Genomic DNA, 25,736 nt, shown 5'->3' with positions numbered 1-25,736 from the left:
CGTACTTCAGTGGGCATACTCTCTTTCATGAGCTCGTTAATGTCGGCCCAGTAAGTATTATTTTGCTGGGAATTGTCGTCAACACATTTCATCATGCTGTTCCACTTATTTAGATATCTTCATGTTTAGTTAATTCATCAATCTAAAATATGCCTCTGTTCCCCAATGTAGGGATTCCGGCTCTTTCAACTGATTTTGTTTTTTGGTGTGTGTTTGTTTGACCTTTTTTTTTGTTTCGTGATATCATATATTCTTTTCTGTTTATTAACATCATACCTATCTACACTTATCAGATATTTGAGTCGGCAGCCTTAGGCAAGACTGCACTTATTTCTGGGGTTTTCTGGCTTGCACCCTCAATATAACTTCCCCGAATTGCTCCGCCCTCAGGACCCAACCATCACGGAATTCAGTTACCACATTACATTTCTGTTTTTTGGGTTTTATCAAATGTTTTTTTTTTTTTTTTTAAATCCCCAACCAGTTTTCTTTTAGTTAATTTTAGCCATATCTAGAAACTCTGTCCATAATTAAATTATATTGGCTTTTGTGCAGTCCAAGAAGAAACAAGAACCTTCCTGGGCAGTTTGTTACCATCTCAACTGTGCACTGCAATTCCAAAGCTTGATTGCACTAAACGGGATGAGAAGCAGCAAAAGTAGAGACTGGTTATTTCCATACAACTGTGCAGAAATGCACCTGGGAAACATCCAAGAATGTGGCCACTGATCAAAGAAACCTCAAGGTTTCTGTAGGGTCTTGCACAATAAGCCTCATGCAGAGAAAGTTGGTTAGGATACATCTGGAAAGTTACATTAATAGGGAACTCCCTAGCTGTATATCCTATCCCTGTATATACTCTGGCCTTGCATGGCATTCCTTTATAGCACTATTAAATCTGCTCACATAGCCACGTGATAGGCACCAACTCTCTAGCGGATCTTTCCTTATATTCTACCCAGCAGGTCCGTGCCCACATGCTTCTCCATTCATGTTCTCAGGCCATGCACTCTACATCTTTTTTAGCACCAGTGCATGCATAAAGAAAGTTTTAAGGATTCCCCATGCAACAACCCTGCCCAACCCCAGGGGAAAGAGTAGATGGAGATTGGTCCCAGTGTCAGGGGATGGGCAGATCTGATGGATGGAAGGAAGGAAGGAAAGCAACCTGCAGAAGCACAGCAAGGTCAAAGGTATTCTGGCGAAGTCAGAAGGTGTTGAGGTAGTCTAGGAGACCAACTGGAAGGTGGAACAGAGTGCTGAAGAGAATTTGGTGTTGCTGGAGGATATTACGCGAGATATTATGTGAGAGAGAGTACCAAGTTAGGAAGAGTGGAGCGGGAGCGCTTAGTGAAAGTGAGTGCAAGAGTGAATAGGTTAGGTTCTAGGAGAGGGGGCAGGGGCGAGATGTCGAGAAGAGAGAGATTATAGAACTGAAGTAGGAGTAGGGAGAGGAATGAACATGAGCACAAGTGTAAAATGGAAAGTCACAGTGAAGGTGGAGTTGGCACAAATAACATTCCTTTTGCAAAAGCACCTTGAGGACCTTTCTAGAGTAGACAGCCCCAAGGAAATTCCAGAGGGATTGCGGCATCTCGGATTTTAAGCCATAGCAAAGGGTAGACTTTTGCTTGGCCACGTGGAGGGACCTCGAAACTACATCCCCCTAGACCCTAACAAAACAAGTTATTGGACTCATATAGGCAAGAAATCACACTTAAACTAATAGTTAAAATAAAAAGAAAATTGCTTGTTATGCACCTTTTATTCACACATTAAACATACACACATAAACGACACATAACATATCATTATTCATGCATAATATTAAAGAAAAAGCATCACCGTTATAATGTTTGCAAAAGACACCTTCATCTCGGCCACCCTAACTCTGCTTGGTCCCAGAGCAGGTAGAAAGAGCTATCACTCGTGCTAACGGGATCTGGAGCAGAGTGTCCTCCCTCTCAGCAAGACTGCATCACCCGGGGGTCCAAATTCTAACTGCCTTTCAAAGAGCAATACCTCATCTCTTTATGGGTGAGTCCTTGCCCCTTGGTTATGACTGCCCTCTGCCGAAGAGCAGACCACCAGCATAAGGAGCAAAGGGTGGCAAAATCCAGCTAGAAGTGGAAAAACCCAGCTTCCCTTCCTTGCCTTCATTCACAGTACCCCTTATCACTACACCTGCAGAGCGCTCAGACTTCCTTTCTGGCTTGTCCTTCAGCGGACAATACAACAACTATTCTCCACAATTAGTTCAGTTGACAAAATTATGTGACCTTGCTTTTGCTGCAAAAATGCGCATTTACTTACTGAGCCTACGAAAATTTGGGCTTTCATCGCACTAATGGAAGTGAATGTCCAAAATGGCCATACACCGGCGCCATGTTGTTTTGAGCTCTTTCTTGCGCATAAGCACTACACTCCACCCCTTGGGCCATCAACTACCATAACCCGATGGGTGAAAAAATGGCTCCAAAACCTCTGACACATTCTACACAAATTTGTAATACAGGAAATACATCAAATCAATATACCAAAAGCACCAAAACTCCAAAGTAAAACAGACCATAATGCCTCAGGAATCCATGTAAACATCTGATCCCACCAATCCCCATCCTGATCCTTGGTGACCCGAGCAACAAGAACCTTTAACCCCTTAATATGTTTTTCAATGGAACGGGAATGGTCCCCCAGATCAAAACGCATCCCATCTACAGCATCACACCGCAAATTGTGTTTTTAAAAACAAATAATCTATGGCAGCCCTGTTCTGTAATATGGCTTTTCTAAAATGTCTAACAACAACTCTGTTAAAGCCTGTGAGGTCTCGTTAAGCCCTTTCACTACCAACCAAGCAAGCAAGTTTGATCATGGTTTTATATCGCCCAGCTGCCAGACCCCAAATCCCTATCAGCGAAATGGCTAACGTCAATACTTCAGTTTCAGACAACAAATGCACATCACAGTTGCAATCAGGTGACGGGGCGGTATAATGTATAGATCACGTAGACTGCCGAATAGCGGGTTTTAAAGTAAACCTCATTAAGCCAAGCCGGGTTAAAGCACAGGGGCCACCTGAAATATTAGCAAGAATATATGAATAGGTATAGTTCCCACACGAGAATAACCAGCCTGGCGGACGTTTCACATGGTTCAGGTCACTAGCAGTAAAAAACATAAAATGACACATGTTATTAGATACATCAATACAAACACTTGTTGGTCGCGCACATAAGCGCTGCTCAAAACCAGTTCTTCCCTCATCCTTGTTCAAATTTAGTTGTTGACATTTACCAATATCGTTCAAAATCACAAGTCCTTTGATAAAATATCAGCAAGTGTGATGTTGTAAGTGATGATGTAAGTCATGTTTTTCCATCTGCGGTCTGTGTCTGTGCAGAACTTACAATACTTGTAAACAGAGAATTCTTGACATCAGAATCCTCAACCAAAGAATCCTCATGCAAGACCCTGAATAGATTTCTTAATATCGGGGTCTTGGTATAACCACAAGGCAGATTGAAATCAGATTTGTGGAATTGTGCACACCCGCCAAACAGAATTGCAAAATGTTCAGTACTTGCCGAGCCAGATAACACATAAATTCTCAGGTTCTCTGACAATGGCTGAATAACCGTGTTGCACAAAGGACATAGAAACTGCAAAGGGGGCATGAGCAAGGCATTTCTCTTCTGCCCTTGACGTTTTCTCAAAGCAATGTGATATGCTGCAATGGACACATCATCAGGTGCAAAGGTGGTAGCAGGCATGTCAGTCTTCATCCATATCCCCGATTCCATCTGTAGAAGGGAGACATTTGCCACCTCTTCCAGCATGTTTCCGGACCCTCCCGAATACGCTCCATTGTGCCGCACACAGACAACCAGCATACTCTGGATCTAAAAAATCAGAATTCAGAACCAGATATCAGCGGAGTACATCATTCGTGCAAATAATATTTGTCATCGGGAATATGTGTCCATTTTCGTTTCCCAGGTTCCATCACAAGAACAACTTAATTGTCTCCAGATGCTATCACATCTGCCGGTGCGGGCGGACCATTAGGGTTTTCCACCCACACCTTGGCACCCAGAATCATTGTATCTGTTGACCCAAAACCTCTCTTTCCACAAGTTATTACCACTGTTGGTGACTCCCCTTTTTCACCAGGGACAACTTCACGGAAATGATAGGTTATTTATAACATGCTTAATAGCCAGAGGTTTCTAAGTGCTGACCCTGGAATCGAACCGGTGTTGCTGCATGTCGTCTTGCTTCCAAAGCGAGCATGTTGCCCCTGAGCTATCCTCCCGAGAATTGATACAGTATCAATTGTGCCACCCGATCTCCCTTATGAATAGGTAACATATTCTCTCCACTATTCATGAGAATGACCTTATTTCTCGCTGATAGTCCTCATCTACAATTCCTCTCAACACCTGAATACCTCTCAGAGGTAGTCCAGATTTAGGGTAAATTAATCCCATATGTTCAGATGGAATTTGCACTCCATTCCCTGTTTCAAACACAATTATGCATCTGGGCTGCAGTCGAATTTCTTCCCTCGCATGCGGAACCACCCCTGCAGACTCAGGAGTGGCACCATAAGGAGCCATTGCCCCAGGAGATTTTTTCCAATACAGAAGGATTTCTAATACATTGTTAGGTCTGAATTGCAAGGCTGGCATTAACATGCGCATCAATGGAGTCTCCGTTCGCAATGGGACAGTTGAACTGCCTCTAGCACACGTTTCCACCACCCTCTCAAGGTACCCTCACCAGTTTTGCCCAACTGTTCTTTCAACAATCCATCCGCTCAATTAACCCTGAAGCTTCAGGGTGGTAATGGACATGAAAGATCCATTCAATTCCTTTTTCTTGACAATAGTCTAAAACCATTTTTCCCTTGAAGTGGGACCCATTGTCGCTCTGAATTTGTAAGGGAACACCATAATACACTGCCACTTGATCCAACAATTTAATTGTGTTCAATTGGGTAGCTCTTTTGCATGGAAACACCATCAGGTAACCTGAATATGTGTCCACAATGGTACACGCATATTGACATCCCTGGGTAATAGGCAAGGGACCGATATAATTGATCTGCCAAATTTGTCCGGCAATTTACCTCTTGAGATTGCCATGAATTAAATGTCCACTCTTCTGCTGAGCCCATTTAGCAATCCGTTCCAAATCGTCCTCGTCGGCCCTTGTGTCATGACTGAAATTTTGGCATGTTCGTCAGCAACAGAATTTAACCATCGTTCCAATGAATCAGTTGCACAATGTGCATCTACATGATACACAGTTACTGTAATATGCATTAGCATCTCAGCAATGTCTTGCCATATTTCCTTGCCCCATACTTCTTTAGCATAAATCTTCCATCCATTCTTTTTGCATGTAGGCAACCATACCACCAATCCATTTGCCACGGACCACGAGTCGATATAAATGTGACAACACCCACGCGTCCCTTGTTGCAAAGCGTGATGCACGGCATGCAGTTCCGCAAATTGGCTACTTACCTTTTCCAGAGGTGTGTAACAACTTTTTTGATTTGGGATTGTACGCCGCTGCTTTCCAGTGTCGCTCAATTCCCACATATTTGGCTGAACCATCAGTAAACCAGGCATGCTCTACTTGCACATTCGATAATTCTTCATAGGGGATTCCGCATTTGACCGGAGATTGCCAATTGTCATTTCCTCTTCGGGGTCCAAATCTACTAGCGCAAACCCTGCCACTTGCTCATGTAATTTTGCTACTCCACCCTTTCCTGTCTTGGCACAATCTTGGATGTTCCATTTCCATTTGATGGTACTGGACTCTTGTACATGCCATATTCTATGCGTCTTAGGGGAGCTTAGGACCCACTGCATGATCGGTATTTCCGGTCGGATCAATACATCATGACCCACCATCATTTGTTCCATATCCACAAGTGCCCAATAACATGCTAACAATTGTTTCTCAAATGGAGTATATCTGTCACCAGCCTTGGGCAACCTCTGACTCCAAAATCCTAAGGTCACTTGCTTCCTGTCCTGTTTTTGCCACAAACTCCAATTGGCATAGACATCCTGTACATATTGAGTTCCACCTCAGCATCCCTCAACGGCCATAAATCAAGTACTTTCTGAATGGTGTCTTTGGCTAATTGGAATGTTCTATCTTGGTCTTTGCCCCACTTAAAATTGAATTTCTTGCGTGTTACTTTGTCAAGGGGCGCAAGATTCTGCCCCAAATGTGGTATGTTGTCTCCAGAATCCAAACAGCCCAATAAACTGCTGAGTTTTTTTTCTTAGTCCTCACAGTAGATCTTTTGCTTGGCTTTTGGCATCAGTTGTTGATTGTCCATTCTGCCACTGTATCCACAGAAAAATCATTGTCTCGGCCGGACCCTGGATTTTGGTGTCATTAATCTCCCACCCCTGCTTCCTTAGTCCGTCCCTGATAAGATGTAGGTACACTCGCCCACTTTGCTCATCTCTGCCTTGGATAAATATGTCATCAATGTAATGCACAATTTGCACATCCAGTTTGCATGGGATTTTATGAAAATGTTCTGCCACCAGCCGGTAACAGATTGTCGGCTATGCATAGATCCCATTGGTAGGCGTTGAAACGTATACTGCCTCCCATTCTAGAAAAATGCAAACTGCTCCTGACATTCATCTGCAATCGGTACGTTGAAGAAGGCATTAGCCAAATCTAATGCTGCATACCAGGTGCCCTCAAATTTGTGCACATTTTCAATCGAAGTCAATGAGTCAGGTATTGCTGGTATTTAACGGAGGAGTGTGTTTATTCAACTTCGGATAATCAACAATCATCTGGTAGCATTCCGTCCGTTTTTATTTTAAACAGGCTTGATCGGATTGTTACAGGGCGCAACACACCTTCTTTTACATACCCTTTAACGGTTTGCGAAATCTCCTTCTGCCCCCCTGGGATTCGATCTTGTTTCATGGAAACTCTCTTTGTGGCTATTGGCACCTGCACCAGGGCATTTTTATTCGTCCTACGATCACGTCGGTATAGATGAAAGCACTCACCCGAAACTGGTAAAGTTTACCTCCAAATCCAAGGGTTAACTCCTTCAAAATGTCAAATCCAATAATATATTCAGGAATGGGGACAACTAACACCTGATGGGTGTCTCTTTTTAAACTTTCAATTTTCCTATCTATTTTAGTCTGGATGGCAGAGGTCTCTTCTCACCCTCCCCCTAAACCTGTGATTGTAAAATGTCATCCCTTGAAGGATTTCCATGTATCAATGAGGCCTCCGCCCCGGTATCAATTAAGGCGCGGACCTCCTGTATGTTTTCTGATTGCCAAAATAATTTCACCTTTACATGAGGCCGTCTGTCTACCTTAATGTGGGCTGTTGTTACCGGAGTTTGAGTACTATCCAATTCGTACATGGAGTGCATGTTTTTAGACTCCATTTCCACCATTGCACTCCCCATTTTCATCAGGTCTGCCTAAGTTGGAGGGTTTTGTGGGGACATCCCTATGGACTCATCGTCTCCCTCCTCAGGAGGTGGTGAAGAAGGACCTACTTCCCTCCTAGACTTATGTACCTCCTGTCGTTTCACTTGTTTGTAACGCTCTTTCCCATCTCATCCTCGCTTTTTATCCAATTGATAATTTCCCGCGTCTCAATCCCATCAATGTCTTCCCGCGGCACTCCATCTTTTAGCAGTGCTTAAAACATATCTTTTCTAGATATGGGAGAATCTTGACTATCAAATCTCCTCCGAGGGGTACGTCTTTCACTTTGCCCCTCTCTTTCCCGTTCTCGGGGACCTTCCACTGCCTTTTCCCATTCTCCTAAATCTGCCAATTGTCTAATCCTATCCACCATCTCATCAGTCGGTCTGCCTGTCATTCCCACCAATAAAGCCATAGTGACCTTCTTATACGCGGGTGAAGCAGTTTGGATAATGGTATTCCTAGCAGAAACAGATAATGCCACAATTCCCATATGTTGAGTATTAAATGAATTGCCTCTTTCATGACATATTCCCTCACTCGTTGTATGGCATCTCTCAAATTGTACCACTTCTTTCCCTCGCTCGGCCAATCTGAGGCGAGCGGATACTTACATCTACACCCTTGGCCTGCTAAATGTAACAAAGATGTTTGAACCTCTGCCCCATCGTCTTCCCGAGGGGGACCTACCCATAACATTTCCTGCACCTACGATTCCTGTGTCGGGGCAAAAATCTGGCGGAGTCAGTCACATCTATACGGAGACCCGCCGCCCCTCCATCAAATAACCTGACCATCCAAGTTAACAAGGATTCACCAGCCTTCTGTTTCAATCCGCTAATGATTTACCCAATATCCTGCTGAGAATAGTCCTCAAGCACTGTCATATCCACTTTCCCTGATCCGGGATTGTTCTGGTTTGGACCCATTCACCTGCATATCACTGGTTTAGCAGTTCCCTCCTTCTGGGCGAATTCCGGCCTGGTCAAAACCTCTGGCTCTGAACCACTCTCTGTACTAGTGCTGTCAAATAAATCTCTGTCCCAGGTGTCTGGGTCCCAATCTACCCCGCGGAAGCAATCACAGTTGCCACCTTATGCAAATTCACTCTCCCTCGTCTCTATATTTGTAACGGGCAACCCTCACAGCAGTTTGCTCGGCTACTGCTTGATATTTGTCCGCCTTATGATACAACATCATTTGGGGCTGCTGCATTAGCGCAATCTGTTTCTCAGCAGCCAGCTCCTTTTCCAGTTTTAGGACACACTCCTGTAATTCCACGTTCTGTTGGTGCATCTTTTCGAAAAGCGTGCAACAAAATCCAGCCCCTCCTATCTAAAGGTGAACACTCTTTTCCTTTTTCCACCGGCACCTGTTACAGGCAGCCCACCACTTCGGCTGGACTCGCCTCCCCTATACTCGTCTCCCAGGTCTTGCTCAGACCTGTACCACACGCCCATGTCTGTGCACCTTTATCATACAGACTCTTGCTCCACCCGGGAATATTCACTTCAGGACAGTCTCCGCTGCAGAGCTTCCTTTTTTCCTAAATAGGGAACTCATTTTACCAAATGGATATTTCACGTCCATTCCTTACAACACACCTTTCTTCTCTCAAACTGTTGCCTATCTGAGTCCAAAACTATGAAGTCTCAAATTGGCAGGGCTCTTTGGCATCAATACCAGCACAAATACCTTGCTCACAGCGCCAAAATGTTTTGCTTTTGCTTGGCCACGTGGAGGGACCTCGAACCTACTTTGCCCTAGACCCTAACAAAACAAGTTATTGGACTCATATAGGCAGGAAATCACACTTAAACCAATAGTTAAAATAAAATGGCTTGTTATAGGCCTTTTTATTCACACCTTATACATACACACATAAACAACACATCATATAATCATTCATGCATAAACCTAAAGAAAAAGCATAACCGTTATAATGGTTGCAGAATACCCCTTCATCTCAGCCACCTCAACACTGCAGAGCAGGTAGGCATAGAGATCACTTGTGCTAACGGGATCTGGAGCCGAGCGTCCTCCGTCTCAGCGAGACCGTCCAAATTCTAATTGCCTTTCCAAGAGGAATACCTCTTCTCTTTATGGGGGGGTGTGAGGAATCCGCTCTGAAGTGCACAGGGGTTCCCTCGTCAGGCACTGACTCTGGCAATACCAGCATAAGCAGGATAAGCTGTGCATCAAAGGGTTAAAGGTTTCTGCCAGCTGGGGAGGTTAATTAACAGGAGTTCTAACCAATCACAGAGGGGATTCAAGTAATGTTTGTTTTGTTTTCTGTTGGTTGCTAGGAGACCGGAGAAGGAGAGCTGGAAAATGACGGTTACGAATGGGTTTACTAAAAAAATCCCCTGCTAAAAAGAAACAAGTTAAGTGGTTAGGAAGAAACGAAGTTTATGTTGCGCCGTTGCACCTATTTCAAAGTGCGTTATTGAGCCCGTGAAGCGACGGACTGAAACGCTGAAGGGGGTGCCCGAGAGCGTCAAATTCACCGAGGTGACGAGCCGCCGTCTGAGGTGAGAGGAAAAAGAAACCGTCGTGGCGGTTTCCGAAGAGGAAGAGCGTAGAGCCAACTTCCAAAACGGGGAGTAGGTCGAGAGGGGAAAACGCTCGATCCGAAGATCATATGGTTGATGCCGAAAGAGAGGTGAGGGGCGGAGTACACACGGAGACGCCGAGACGAAAGGGAAAAATCCAGCTGAGCGGAGAAGCAAAGTCCTCCGCAGCCGCTGACTGGGAAAAGACAGATGAGGTGAGAGGCGGAGCCTCCCTCAGCGACACGGAGCTGCAGTAAACCGAGGAACGGAGGGACGGAGTCTTTTCCCTCGCAGCCGACAAGGTAAGGGACATCGCTGAGGAGAAAGGCAGGGGTGGCCAAACCACGAGCATATGCCCAAGCTGAATAGACATTCATGTGGGGAAAGAGACATATAAATGCTGGAACACAGTGGTAGTTAAACGAATGTATCACAGAGAGTGAAAAGAGAGGGGAGACCACCGTAGAAGAAGGGAAGTGCCAGTATAATTTGGCGGAAGGAAAAGAGTTTAATATAAAGCTAAAGACAAGTTGGAACTTAAAGACTAAAGATACAGTTAAAGCAAGAAAGGAGTTTTGGGCTAACAAAGACTGTGAGCAGAACTGTATATCACTATAGAGTGTTACTATAAAGACTTACCTGAGACAACCCTCTGCATTGCCGAAGTACTTTCAAGTCAGAATCTTCTGAAGAGAAAAGACATATCCTTTTTCCTATAGACAAAAGAGATCTAAAGTTAATAAAAAGTTGTTTATGTTCTCCAGCATGGGGTCTGGCATGGATTCACATGCTCATGAATATTCCCCGTCGTCAGGCTGGGAATCCTCGGTAAAGAAAAAATCAGTATCAGTTTCGTTTCTGATCTGTCTTTCGTAGTAGTAACCAATCACTGATCTCTGCGTCATACTGACCACAGCCAATGACTGCCCTCTACCTAAGCCCCGCCTCTGGCAGCCATCTTCAGATTTTTACCGCACGTTCAAGTGTTCGGATCTTCGTGCTATTGCTCTCGAGCGTTAGTGCTTTTTTTCACGTTTATTCTCAGAAAAATGTCTCTTTTTTCGGTCAAAGAGCCTCAAGCTCCACCGTCTCTTCATCCGATTAACGGGGACCTGTGTCGGATTCGTCTACGCCCCTCAAGGGTGAAGATTTCGTCGAGCCACGCTTTTGGAGGATTCCAGAAGTTTCTCAGGCCCATCTCGGACATGGCCCAGGAGAAGGGAAGCTCGACGCCCGGAAAGCTGTTCAGGGTCTGCCCTGGATGCCAGCTTCAGAATGTCTTTAAGGAGGACGAACACTCCCTTTGCCTTTACTGCCTACATGAGGACAAGACGCACGTGGAGAAGGACTGTGCGTTTTGCGGCAATATGTCGGAGCGGACCATGAAGGACCGCCATCAACGTCTCGCTAACTGGCTGGAAGGAAAGAGCCCGTCAGGTGAGAAGAAGAAGAAGAAGAAGAAGAAATCCGAGCGGTCTTCTAAGACCTTTGAGGGCGCCCCGGCGACGGGGGTCCAACAGAAGGCCAAGCACCGCAAGTCTGCTGGCACCGGGAGCGCTGAACGGTCAGGCTCTACTGGCGCCAGGCAGGGCGCATCCTCCCCGGCGCTATCAACCACGAGCCAACGCTCTGGCTCGGGTAAGAGGAAGGCTGAGCACCCGGCGAAGCTCCTGGAGAGACCCCGGTCGAGCTCGACGGCCCCATCGGAGCCAAGGCCTCTATCGAGACAGTCGCGGCGGCCCTGGCTCAGCCTGTGGAGGCTACACCAGTGGTGGCGACCTCGGGGCCCAGAGTCTCCCTGCCACCGCGGAGTGAGTCCTCTTTCTTGCCCATCGACAGGACCCCCGTGAAACCTCCGACGGAGAAGAAAAAGGGGGGGCAGGAGGTCGTCGTGGATTCGGCCTCAACCTCTGAGGAGGAGCTGATCGAAGTCTTAAGCCACGGCGTTGGCGTGGAAGAAGACCAGCCCGTCGGGAGAGACCCCGACGTAGGAGATGACGAGAACGTCGAGGGTGCCGACGGGGCTCCTGACAGCCCGTCGGACTCCCCTCAACCAGTGCCGCAAGACAACTCGGCAGCCATTTTGTTGGCTATACAGTCCTTATGCTCGGAGATAAGGACGAGACTGCCGTTACCACCGACGGAGGAACCGCTCCCGACGGGGGACCCGGAACCAGGCCCTTCTGGGAGCCCTCCCCCTAAGAGAAGAAGGATTCATCCTCCACCTCCTTTTCAGCCATCGCGCCCTGTTCAGCCCTCCTCCCGGTCCACGACACGTGGGGATGATACGGGGACTGACACGGCCGCGACGGGTACGGACGACGAGGTTTACGACGAGGATCTCCCGTCGTCACCTCCCACCCGGGCTTCCCCGCCAGACGAGATTGGATCGTTTCACTCCATGATCGCCAGGGCATCCGAGCTTTTCCAGCTCTGCCCGGAAGAGAAGAAGAAGGAAGGTTTCCTTTATCAAAGTCGCGAGGCCAAGAGGAAGACGGTCCTCGCTATACCTCTACTGGAAGATATTTGGGATGAGGGCCTCGCCCTCCTCAAGAACCCATCCACGACACCGGCTAGTAGGGATCGGTACGAGAAGAAGTACCGGGTCCCGGACGCGGCCCCCTTGTGCCTTCGGGCACAGCCGACCCCGGACTCGGTAGTCTCTGCGGCAGCCAGGAAGAAAGCCGGGGGGGGGGGCGCGGCCTCTACGTCAACCACCCCGCCGGACGGCCAGGGTAAGAAATTGGACACGATGGGACGCAGAGTCATCTCGTCGGCAGCGACAACGATTAAGGCGGCCAACGCCTTGGCTATCGTAGCCCGCTACAACAGGGAGTTGTGGTACAAACTGGCCCCCCTGCTGGACTTCCTACCAGACGACAAGAGGGAGGAAGCCCTAGAGATCTTGCAGGAAGGAGAGGTGGCATTGGACCACGCCATTACGATTGCGACGGACATCTCTGACACTGGATTCCGCCAGTTGGGCAACGGCGTGTGCCTTAGGCGGCGTGGATGGCTCAAGGCTACTGACTTCCGTCAGGACGTGCAGACCAGAGTCTTGGACATGCCGTTCGACGGAAACAACCTGTTTGGGAAAACGATGGACGATTCCCTTCAAGCCATCATGGAGACGGCCCGGGCTCTTGGGGTTCTCCAGCAACGGCGGCCGCCCTTTCGGAGCGGCGGAGGCAAACAGGGTGCCTCCAAAGGTTCCAGCGGCGGATTTTCCACCTACCGTCAAGCGGCCCGTTCGTCGTCACAGGAAGCTTACAGGGGACGAGGCAGGTCATGCGGACCCCGCCGTCGTCGCCAGGGAGGACAAGGCGGCAAAGCCTCGTCGAAGCAGGACTGAACCGGCCGCGGGGTCGGGCCCCCACCAAAGCACCCCGGTGGGAGGCCGGCTGGCGAGCTTCGTCAGCGTGTGGGAGTCCATCTCCACCGACCGTTGGGTGCTGGACGCCCTAGCTCGGGGTCACGCGCTTGAGTTTCTAAAGTGGTGCCCGCGCGTTCCCCCTGTGGCCAGGAAAGAACATCATGTCCCTCAGCTTCTCTTGGAGGTAAAGGCGATGCTCAAGAAGGGCGCCATCGAGCTAGTCCCAAAGAGGCTTCGGGGCTCCGGAGTTTACTCAAGATACTTCCTCGTGAAGAAGAAGACGGGAGGATGGCGTCCCATCCTGGACCTACGACGACTGAACAAATTCATCAAGGCGCAGAAGTTCCGGATGGTCACCCTCCAACACGTCCTGGGTCAGCTGGAGGAGGGCGATTTCCTGTCGTCGTTGGATTTGGAGGATGCCTACTTCCATATCCCCATCCTAAAGGGGCACCGAAAGTTTCTCAGGTTCGTGGTCCAAGGGCGTCACTACCAGTTCAAAGTCCTTCCCTTCGGTTTGAGGTCGGCACCCATGGTGTTCTCCAAGTGCCTCGCACCGGTGGCGGTGCAGCTGCACCGAGAGGGGATCCACGTCTACCCCTACCTGGTCGACTGGCTCATCCGTGAAAAGACGAAGGAGCTCGCTGTGGAGCACACGGCAAGGACCGTCCAACTACTCACGGACCTGGGATTCTCCATAAACTACGCCAAGTCCCACCTGGTGCCCTCGCAAGACGCACTGTTTCTGGGAGCGAAGCTCGACAGTGTCGCTTCTGGCCTCTCCGTCGGAGGAGAGGACGAGGGCCATCTTGGGCAAGGTGCAGGATCCAGACGGGCAGCTTCGAGGAGAGGATCACACTCGACTAAGGTTTCCGATGAGCGATCCGGTGGTGGGGCACCCGCGCGCATCTGACGGCGGGCATGGACTTCCAGACCCCCGGCCACCAGGAGACAGTGACCACGGATGCCACCCTGGAAGGGTGGGGAGCGCACACCGAAAATCTGCACACGAGAGGCCTTTGGCTCCCTACAGAGAAGTCCCTCCATATCAACGTCCTGGAGCTCCGTGCAGTGTTTTGGGCCCTCAGGTCCTTCCTTCCGTCCCTCAAGGGCAAGGTGGTGAGGATCTTCACCGACAACACTACCACCATGTTCTACATCAGGAAGCAGGGCGGTACCAGATCCCCAGCCCTGTCCAAGGAGGCGCAGGATCTGTGGCATTGGGCCGTCGCCCAAGGGATGTTTCTGGTGCCGTTTCATCTGGCAGGAATAAAAAACGCCATCGCCGACTCGCTCAGCAGAGAGCTGCACTCGTGCCACGGGTGGGAACTACGACAGGATCTAGTGGACCGCCTCTTCCGACGGTGGGGCACTCCCCAGATCGATCTGTTCGCGACGGCGACGAACTCCAAGTGCCAGAGGTTCGCCAGCAGGTTTCCCCAGCTGAGGAGCATGGGCGATGCTTTCTCGTTCCCCTGGGAGGGCCTGTTTCTATACGCGTTCCCTCCATTGCCATTGCTGATCTGGCTCATCAACCAGCTCAAAAGGTCACGGTGCAGGATGATCCTCGTCGCACCTGCGTGGCCGAGGCAGATATGGTTCCCGGACCTTCTGGACTTGTCAGCGTCCCCGTCAATCAAGCTTCCAGTGGACGCGGATCTTCTCTCCAGGGAAGGAGGTGCCATCCTCCATCACGACCCGAAGTCGCTGAACTTGCAGGCCTGGCTCCTGCAGCGTTAGAGTTTGGAGGATACGACATACCGGCCGACTGCAGAGAGGTTCTTGCAAAGGCCAGGGCATCCTCAACTCTTAAATGCTATGGACACAAATGGAAGAGGTTCTCTGTCTGGTGCCACGCACAGAAGATTAACCCTCTACGGATTACGGCTCCCCAGGCACTGCCGTACCTTCTGACGCTGGCCAAGGCTGGACACTCTTACAACGTCCATCAAGATTCATCTTAAGCAATCTCCCGATACACCAGAACCACGGGGCGGACGTCTTTGTGGTCTCATCGTCTGGTGAAGGAATTCATGAAGGGACTGTTCAGATCGTTCCCGCTGGTGAAGGCTCCGGCCCCGGCGTGGGAGCTCAACGTGGTGCTGACCAAGCTCATGGGACCTCCGTTTGAGCCTTTGCACTCGGCTCCGTTGAAGTTCTTGTCGTGGAAAACAGCGTTCCTTGTGGCCATCACCTCCACACGACGAGTGGGAGAGATCCAGGCCCTTTCCTGCAAGCCGCCGTACTTGACTTTTCACAACACTAGGGTGGTGCTCGGGACGCACCCCTCCTTCATGCCCAAGGTGCCGTCGGACGTCCACCTCAACGAACCCTTGGTGTTGCCTGTTTTCTTCCCGTCGCCTTCGTCGCCAGCCGAAAGGACTTTGCACTCGCTGGATGTGGCTAGAGCGCTGAAGTTCTACGTGGACCGCACGAAGAGTTTTCGGAAGACGTCACAACTTTTTGTGAACTTTGGACCTGTCAATCAGGGGAAGGCTCTCTCAAAGGCCTCCATTTCCAGATGGCTCTCCGGCTGTATCATGTACTGTCATTGGTTGGCAAACCGACCGCTGCCTGGCCGTCCGAGAGCCCATTCCACCAGAGCGATCGCAGCTACCTATCTGGTGTGCCCTTGCTGGACATCTGCAGGGCTGCTACGTGGAGGTCGACGCACACCTTCATGAAATTCTACTGCGTCGATCGGGATTCCAGGGAGGAGTCCAGGGTCGGCCAAGCAGTGCTGCCAAACCTTTTCGCCTAAGGTGAGCCTGGTGAGGAGGTAAGAATTGCTTTATGTTGAGTTGATGTAATGCTTAATGTTGAGCCTTTGCCACCTCCCGTGGTTGTGCATGTGTGTACTGCTATGTATTATTTATTCATGAGTATGTGAATCCATGCCAGACCCCATGCTGGAGAAGGAACAAGTTACTTACCTGTAACTGTTGTTCTCCAGCATGGGTCTGGCATGGATTCACATGTGAACCCTCCCGCCTACCCCTCTGCGGCTCTTCACTTGGTCATACTGCCACTTCACGTGCTACCAAATCTGAAGATGGCTGCCAGAGGCGGGGCTTAGGTAGTGGGCAGTCATTGGCTGTGGTCAGTATGACGCAGAGATCAGTGATTGGTTACTACTACGAAAGACAGATCAGAAACGAAACTGATACTGATTTTTTCTTTACTGAGGATTCCCAGCCTGACGACGGGGAATATTCATGAGCGTGTGAATCCATGCCAGACCCATGCTGGAGAACAACAGTGACAGGTAAGTAACTTGCTCCTTACAGAACCATCTACTTTCAGTCTCAGCGTGATTTGTCCTCAAAACATAGAGAATTACAATCTTACAGGGAGTCCCCGCCCCTCTTGGTTATGACTGCCCTCGTCAAAGAGCAAACCAAGCATAAGGAGCAAAGAGTGGAAAGATCCAGCTAGAAGTAGAAAAACCCAGCTTGCCTTCCCTGCCTTCATTTCCAGTACCCCTTATCACTGCACCTGCAGAGAGCTCAGACTTCCTTTCTGGCTCGTTCTTCAGCGGACAATACAACAACTATTCTCCACAATTAGTTCAATTGACATCATTATGTGATGTTGCTTCTGCTGCAAAAATGCACGTTTACTTACTGAGCCCACGAAAATGTAGGCTTTCATCGCGATAATGGAAGTAATGGCCACGCACCGGCACCATGTTTTTAGCTCTTTCTTGCGCATAAGCACAACGTGGGGTTATGGAAGCCTGGGCTAGGGTAGAGGAAGCCTACGGCAGGTCAAGAAAGACGGGTGCCCCTTAGGTTGGACCTTTCCCTTGCCTATGAGAATTTAGAGAGAACTATATTTTTGTCTTGAGAATGTGTGAAGCCATCTATGACCTCAATGTGTTTGCTGGCATAAGGACTGTTTGGTGTTGAACTATGCTAATCTGAAGACGCTGCACACCGATTTGGAACACGCAGCATGTATGCACATGACTATCTGTCCCTAAGGCAACTGATTACAGTTGAGAGCTCAGCATATACATGCTACACATTACTTTATATTACATGCAACCTTGATGAATGTTATATTTTATAAGTTACGTTACAATACAGGCATATTTGGTAGACCGTAATTTGGTCATACAGTTTCAGGAAATGACGTATTACAGTTAGTGGTGGGTGGGTGTGTATTTTCGTGTATTTTCCAATGCAAGGTGAATGATGTTTAGTACACAATGGGGTAAAAAGGTGCACACTTGAGCTTATTTGTTACCTCTAGGGAAACGTTTTCTTTTTCAGTTCAACCTAGAAAAAAAGGAAGTCATTTGAGGCCTCAAACATGTACAGGCGGGGCAGGGGGAGCTGCACAACTTGTCGCTCTATGGTTACGTGAAATTTCTGGAATCTAAAAGTTATTTTGATTGTCTTCCGACTCCTATCAAAAGGAATCACAAGTCCTTGTGCTAAATAGTCAACCATTTTTCTTCTACTGGTGTAAGAGCAGCATCGTAAACCCAGCCATTTTATTGTTCGTATTCTAGTGCAGCCAGGCTGCAGTGAGCAAAGGGGCCCCTCAAATTGGTCACCGGAATTAATTTGCTGGGTGCCATTTGGTTCTTCCTTGGAGCATGTAAGAGCTCAATTAGGCGCTAGTGTTGACTGCCCATGCCCACCAGTGCAATACAATATACAATAATATCTGTGTATGTTTTAAGAATATGTAAATGAGCGTTAAGGCATAGCTGGCATAGGTAGAAGACATTTAAAGCTTAATGGGCGATGTATAATGGATGAAAGGTTATAGTTTACATCTTAGTGAAAGTTAGATTTCTGATATGTTGCAGGCTGCCTCCACGTTCCCCAGAGATGGCTCCTTCTTTCTGGGTGTTGCTTGATACACAGGAGCTGCTTTTCCATCACGCCCCTCAAATCTCTATTTGGATCTCTAGATGAGGTGCTGTACATAGAACAGAATGTATCCTCTAGACCACAGTCTCCTCCTGATCCTTGTTGCGCTCTTTCACGTTCACTGACTTTCCCTGTTTCAGTGTGTATGTGATGCGCCTTTTTTGTATAATGCTGATTTTAATCTACTTTGTGAGTTCAGTGTTAACGTGTTACTATCACATATGTTCAACCGTTTGTGAGTGGATCAATTTACTTTCTGGTATTAAAGAATACGAGCACATATGCCCAGCCCTCAGTGCCTATTTGTCTGATGTCAAATTCAAAAATGAATTGGCATACATGTATTTCATGTTCCTATCTGTCAGATTTTAACTGTTTGCCTCTTTTATTTTGACTTTAGGTTTACAGAGATGAATTGATATCCATGAAGAAGGTTGAAGAAACCAATGAATCCTGTGAGGCCCTAAGCTTCCTGTGAATATGGTAACCGAAGATGTAGCACAAGGCACAACATACCACTAGGTAATATATACATGTTAATATTTCAGGTAACCATGCTACTTATTTGCATTATCAAAAAGGTGAAATATTTTGTAAGTTTACTTCTCATTTGCAATTGATAACCTGTGCGATTAGGCCAAGAAGTAGCATATGCAACCTTGTGGCTGGGATTTAATTTGTGTGCCTTTTTTATAAGCCACTTTCGTCATTAACCAAAGGGACACTTTTATCAGAATAAAAAGGCATTTCCTGTCACGCAGAAAAGAACATCTATGCCACGTATCAATATTTTCAGGTCTTCCTAAACTGAGCCGTGTTATCTGTATTTTCATGGAAGGTACTGAATGTTAAATCTGAAAATCTGACTTTTTTTTTTTTTTTTGGGTTGAGGTAATCTTACTGGTCTGATTGTGGTGATTGTTTGTTTATTTGGTAATGCGCGCCAAACCCTTGGGTAGCCGGGGGTAACAGAGTACAGGAAAACTTAAGCTTGTTACAGTATTTGGCATAGGTATATAAGACACGTAGATAAGGCCATATGCAACATTTTATTTTGCATTACAACTTTACTGCATGAGGTCATCCAGACAACACATTGGACACCTGAAGTTGGTGAATCAGTACGACCATACTCAACCCCACCAAATGGTATACCCAGACAGGAAACTCAGCAATGGACACTCGCCAAGGCTATCGTGCTCAGTGTACAAGTCCCAAATCGACTTGAATCTCATCTCCTTTTGTATTTACGCTCAGCCTTTTTCATAGTGTGTGTCCCCCAGACCACCTCAGCCCAATCCTCCCCTTTGGGATATGTGTTGGTTAGACCCTGAGGATAGCCTTGTGAGCTAGCATAGTCACTGGTCTCAACCAGACCAGACTGTCGTATGGCATGTCATCCAGCCCTTCATCCAATCCCCCCCCCCCAAGCCATCAACTCACAGCTGTTTAACACACTAATGCAGAGGACTTCCTCATTAAGCAACCTCGCCCCTCCCCATCAAGAAGGCCACAACCTTCACACATCTCCACAACATGTGGACCTTCTGCCCGCCTACACCCCCAGCACATCTTTGCTGGAGAGTCCCCCTCTGCAATGTTTTCTCTGATATCCAATAGGCATGATGTCAAGTTCTTTATCGGAAACTTCAATCCCCTAATCCGGGGCCTCCTCTTGATGTTTATCCACCATCCGATCCGCTCCTCGTCCCAAATGCGCCGATGAAGCATCCCTATGCTATTTCCCTGATTCCATGTGGAGGCCATGGAGAGAGCATTGTATTCTTTATTTTTCTGTTCAAGTTGCAGCAATCTGTAGGTTTAAGCATAGCATGCTGCAACTGCATTCCCCCAAACCCTGCGGAGTAAAGGTAGGTTAAAGTAATGTGATCTGCACTGCCATTCACATCCTTCTCGTGTCTCCAGCTCTTTGAACCTGCTCCACTCCTTCCAATGTCTTTGCTGTTTAAACAGCAGATGATCACGCTTTATTTCTCTCCTTGTAATATTTTTGGTTCTAATGTGCAAAGCTGTAGTCCGAAGGCAAGAGGGTTTTTATTTGGCTCCCGTCCCCTTCACATCATTTTCCCGAGTCACACCAGTGCTCTTGGTCGCTCAACTTGTAGTGGTTTCTTTCTCTATCAGCTGGTGCACGTTCACAGAATCTCAATCTCCTGAGGGCGCATGAGCAACGGAAGTGACAACGGTGGCACCATTGACCTCTTGGCATGACAGTGCAGAACACCACCTCTTGATGCGTTTCATGCTTTAGGTTTGTGGCGGAACCTAAGACCACACAGCAGGGACCCTTGTGGGAGGGCCAGTTCACTGCAGGGAGGTTTTCTGAAGCCACAATGTACAGCGCACCACTACAGAGTTCAAGTGAGCAGATTGTACAATGTGTAAAAAGACCCACTACAACATGCGCCTGCATTCCCTACCCTCATACCACTGCCTCCTATGCAGTAAAGGACTGCTATAACGGAGCACTCAATGAGTAAGCCCGGATTGTCCAGTGTGATCGTGGCCAGCAATGAGGAACAGGCCTGTTGAGGGGTGAATGCTACCTCGCACATAATGTTAGCTGCCTGTTTTAAGTATATTAGGAACATACATTGATCAGACAATCTGCACAGCAGTTTCAGAATTCTCTGTGCCCGTTGCATCTGAGCCTCATTCATATGGAGGCCTGTTTCTGAAGAGAAAGGCAGTAGAAACTCCATCGAGCCGCCCATGCTGCAAACGTTTCAGGTGAGAGATAGTGCGGACCACAAAAGAGTATAGACCGCAATTCTCCCCACCAGCCACCCTCTCCCTTCCCTGCCACTCAGGCCTAACCGACAAAGTAACTCCATGGAGCACAGACTTAGAGGGGGGGGGGACAAAACACATAGCCTCCTCTTCTAGAACCTCACGCCCTGAGGAAAAGAAGATGGACCTATAGGAGTAGGACTAACCATAGCCAATCACTGGGACAGACTAAAGCGCAAGAGCATTTGGTGATGGACTGGGGAATAACAGGAGTGGCCTGACTAAGGGGCAGATGCCCTATCCAACAAGGTGGCAAATTAAGTTGAGTCCATGTACGATCCAGAGCGATCCTTTTGATTCTGATTTGGGTTTACATAGCGTGTCCCACATTTCCAATGGGCAGAACAGTTCTGGGAATTTACAAGTGCGACATCTGGCTTTGTTCAGCACCTTGGTGCTTTACGTCATGAAGCCAGTCACAGTAGCTCTTGATCACAGTAATGTGGATAATGGTCTACTTGTAGGACACAATCGTCATGTCTCAAGACAAGGAGACCCTTGTACCACCTGTCCTTTTGGCAGAATCTCTCCTGCAGAATGTGGACTTCTAGTAAACTGGGAAAAATTGGAATTATTTCCAGCTATGGAGAGAGTTGATCAGTTTCACAATAGGCACATTGGTGGGTACACTTAAGCTCCCGCAAAGGATGATTGTCAGCATAAACAGAGATTTTCCTACTTTTAGCGTGATTTGACAAGTGTGATGTCTTTGGTTGTCCTCCATAAGGCCGTTTTCCCAGGCCCCCTGCAATGTCAAGCTGTGGCAAGGTTCAAGAATTCCAATCTCAGCCTATGAGTCTTGCACACAGAGTTTCTGTCGCAATAGGCAAGAATAGAATTATACTGGTGACTCGAACACATGGCAGGCCCCAGACCTACTGATAGTCTAGCGCAAGCAGGTAAAGTTGCGGGAGCTTGTTGCCGGCACTCGAGCACTCCATATAGCTCACATTCCACTCGGCACTCGAGCACTCCATTTAGCTACCAGTCCTATATTTAACACACATCCCTTCCTTCCTCACTCATCAGCCCTTACCCGTTTTGGGTTCCTTCACTTTTGCCACCCTTCCTAGGTTCCACATTTGACCACCTTAGCCACTTTTACCGGCTCACTGTACAAAGGATTGCCTTTCCTATTCATCTCCCTCTTCTTTATCCTTGCCCAATCTCCATCATTTAAAACTGTAATTTTCCCCGTTTTCCCTCTCATTGGCATCCCCCGACGATTTCTCTTTTTTCCAATCCATCCTTTTTCTCAGATCCTCCATATCAACCTCAGTCGCTCTTGCTCTCTCAGCCAAGGAAGGCACACTCTGGTATTTCCCTTCCTCCCCCTCATCATCTCGAAAGGACTTGCGGCAGTATCTGCATCTGGAGACACCCTGAGAGCACATATCCTCCCCTTCACTGCTTCCTTTCTATTTACCCCATGCACACCGGCTAATCTTATTGCGCTCATAATGCTTCTATTTACCCTTCAACTGCCCCATTGCTATCTGTATGACATAGCGATGTCGTCTTATGCACTAATTCACATCTCTTCAAATACTCTGACATTACCTTTGAATGTAAGCTTCCCCAGAAACACACCCCCCCTTAGTGAGAGGCAATAAAGGACACACCCCAGAAGGGGAATGAGGCCAGGACCAAGTGCGGGTGAGATCAAAAGAGCTTTATATAGATCAATATAGGGCATGCAAAGGCCTCTGCAAACTCTGAGAGCGCTCTGACAATTGCAAAGACAGTCCTACTTATTAGAGAACTACATCACGCATGACACAAGCTATAGGGGGCACATAGTTTTAGGGATTGGGTGGTGATGGTTAGGTGGTATACATTGTATACAGTTGCTTCTCCAGGATTGGCGGATGTTGGTGTTGCGCTACGTGGGGTAGAAGGTCAGCTGGGCTCATCGGGGTGAAGTGCCGGGCCGGACATGCCTTGTAATGATGTTTGGTAACTAAACTAACATTTGCCCTTTTGACCACACATTCCCACCCATTCGTCACACTTTATGCTTTCCGTTGGTTTGCAACTCTTGTAAGTGCTGACCTTAGATCAATGTGCCGACAGGAACTTTGATATGCGATCTGAAGTGTCTCAATACATCAGTTTGGAGGATACCTTCGATTCAAACAATCTGGTCTCGCGTGCATAGTCAGGGGCATAGGAGGGGTCGCTTGACCACCCTTTCTTGGCAGTTTAGGTGAGGGACGGTATTACAATCTGTTGGTACACGTGTGGGCGCCCCCCTTTATAGGGTCATTAACTTGGCGTCGACAGAGATACCACTGGCCCGTGGGGGGCATGTGACTGGTGCCTGAGAGACGGTGGGATTTAGGACCAGGTAGCTTGTAAGTCATGGAGTCGGACTGTGGCGGCCTCTGGCATGGGGGAGGCGGATGCTTGAAATAGGTCCAGCAGGGTCGGCGAGGCTGTGCTGTTTGAACTACAGCTATCTCTAGAGTGCCTGGGCAGGAGGAGGGGGAAATGGCCTTGCAGCTCTGTGCGCGGCATCTTGCACGAGGCGGTATACTGTCCCGTGGTTAAGGGCGAATAACAACACGCAGGGTCTCTAAAAAGACTTGTATGCATTTGCATTAAAAGGAATACTAACTGGGGACCATACCCTTTAGTAAAACAATTCACATTTATAGTTGACATACGAACATGAGGTAGTGTTAGGCAGGTGTGTGTATAAAGAGGGCAACACATGTTATTACATCTTGTTATCAGCTAGCCAGTCTTTGTACATCTCTACATTATAAACAAAATCGGTTGCATATTTACTCTTAACCCATTCTTCTTCACATTAGCAGCAAACGTTAGTCAACAGGACATACATTACATAAATGGTTTCTACACATTGCAAAAGTTTTCAGGGTAGGTATGGGTGTGAGGCGCCACGCCGTCTAACGTTGGGGGCTTGGTACAGGGTCAGGGCCTACAGGTTTTGGGCTGGTCTCAGTTACTTCCTAATGTTCCCGTTCATGGCTGGGGCAATGATGTACTGTGGAAGGTTAACAGCTACAATGTTGTATTTTGTTGTTTGTTCGTGTCTGGTGGCTCGTGAGAATGAGTCCTCAGCGGATCTGCCATGCAGTGGGGGGTGGGGGAAGTGCGGGCCTCTGTGAGCGCGGTCGAGTGGGGGTCAATCTGCAGCTTTCAGTGTGCACGTTGGCTCTGCCTGGGTTAGATCTGAATGTCTCTAGCAAGATGGAATTGGCTTTAATACAAGATGGCGTCTGTGCTCTGCCACATAACGTGGTGGTGCAGCCTCACATGTCGGTCTGCAGCCGCCCTGCCGCTTGCGCCCGGGGGCCGGTGGGCTGCCGACGAGTCATGAGTCTTCACCAGGGTGGGACATGCAGTGGGAGGGGGGTCCTATTGACCTACCCTCCCCTACATTTCCCCCCTTTCGTTACTTAAGTAACGAATACCTTAGCTCCCCCAGTCGTTCGCGCTCCTTCTCAGCTAACACTGCCTCTTCCCAGGCTGGCGTTCCCTTTATTGGTATCCAAGCTCTGCAAACCCATATATATATACATCCCCCGTCTCCCTCCAGGTCCACCCATACCTCCGTGTACCGTTCTAGTTCAAGGGGCACCTTTTTTTTTTGTGGCATGATATAACCTATCCACTATATGCCCATCATAATATATAGGTACAATTCTATACTTGGACTCTGAATTCTCACCAGTTTGTTTGTGTGCTTCCTGTTGCGTTTGTGCCACTCCTCTGGCGTTGACCATTGTCGCCATCATCATTGTTCCATTTGGGACTGCGTTTGCGCAGCATCAAAGACCCAACTGGCACGCACGAAAAATCACAAGAAAAAAAATATGATGAGGGGCATTAGTAGTTTCACTGCGAGCCCCATCCAGGAAGGTACCCATGAAAATATGTTGTCGAACCACGTGCTTGGGTCTGCGCCACCTTCTTTCTTCATGCGTTCCCCTAGGTTGTGCACTGCAGCGATGACGTGTGATGGTGTCCTATTATCAGCATCTTCAGAAGGTACAAAAGTGCAAGAGGCACGCCTGATTTTTCAGCAAACACCTCCATCCATCGCCGTCAAAAGGTCTAGGACATACCTGTTCTGCATTGTCATTAGTCTCAGAGCGCTTAGCTCCACCTTGATCACGTTGAACCCTTCTTCAGTGTTGTTGGCCAATTGGATCAGCTCCCACCGCGTAATCTGTTGCCACTTTGCATTTGCCCGGGCCTGAATGCTTGGGATGAGGGAGGCGAAGAAGGTTTCTGCTGAGCTGAATAGCCTGTACCTGTCTGGGATCTGTGCCAAAATTTCTGAGGAGGCCTTTGAGATGTAGTTTGACAACCACAATTTTCTGGATACAATTTTGTCGGCGTTCCCTTCTGGTAGGGCGTACAGTGGTGGCTCTTCAGTGGGTGGGGAGTTGGCTGCTGCTTGGGTCATCGTCCTGCCCCCTTCTCCGAGGTGGCTTTCCGGTATTACCATTAGAGCGGAGTGCAGTGTCGCCAGGGAACGCGTGCCCCTCCATGATGGTGGGAGGTGCATGTACGCCCATTTGCCACAGACCCAGTAATTGTTCATTAGGGCTGCTGTTCCTTTCTTCATATCTGGGATCATTAT

At 48.2% G+C, this 25,736-nt stretch overlaps 1 protein-coding gene across 5 annotated transcripts in view; it reads left to right on the top strand.

Moving 5' to 3' along the window:
• Positions 1 to 25,736, top strand: part of ZBTB43 (zinc finger and BTB domain containing 43) — a 194,102-nt gene that overhangs the window by 121,039 nt on the left and 47,327 nt on the right. For all 5 annotated transcript variants that reach the window (XM_069609381.1, XM_069609383.1, XM_069609382.1 and 2 more), the window contains one exon: positions 18,711 to 18,832. The gene's annotated coding sequence lies outside the window, so the exon portion shown is untranslated. The remainder of the gene's footprint in view (positions 1 to 18,710; positions 18,833 to 25,736) is intronic.

Source organism: Ambystoma mexicanum, chromosome 8 (assembly GCF_040938575.1).
Source record: "Ambystoma mexicanum isolate Mex_15411 chromosome 8, UKY_AmexF1_1, whole genome shotgun sequence".
Taxonomy (NCBI): domain Eukaryota; kingdom Metazoa; phylum Chordata; class Amphibia; order Caudata; family Ambystomatidae; genus Ambystoma; species Ambystoma mexicanum.
Note: the sequence above shows the minus strand (reverse complement) of the source record. Positions and strands in the feature narration are given on the sequence as shown.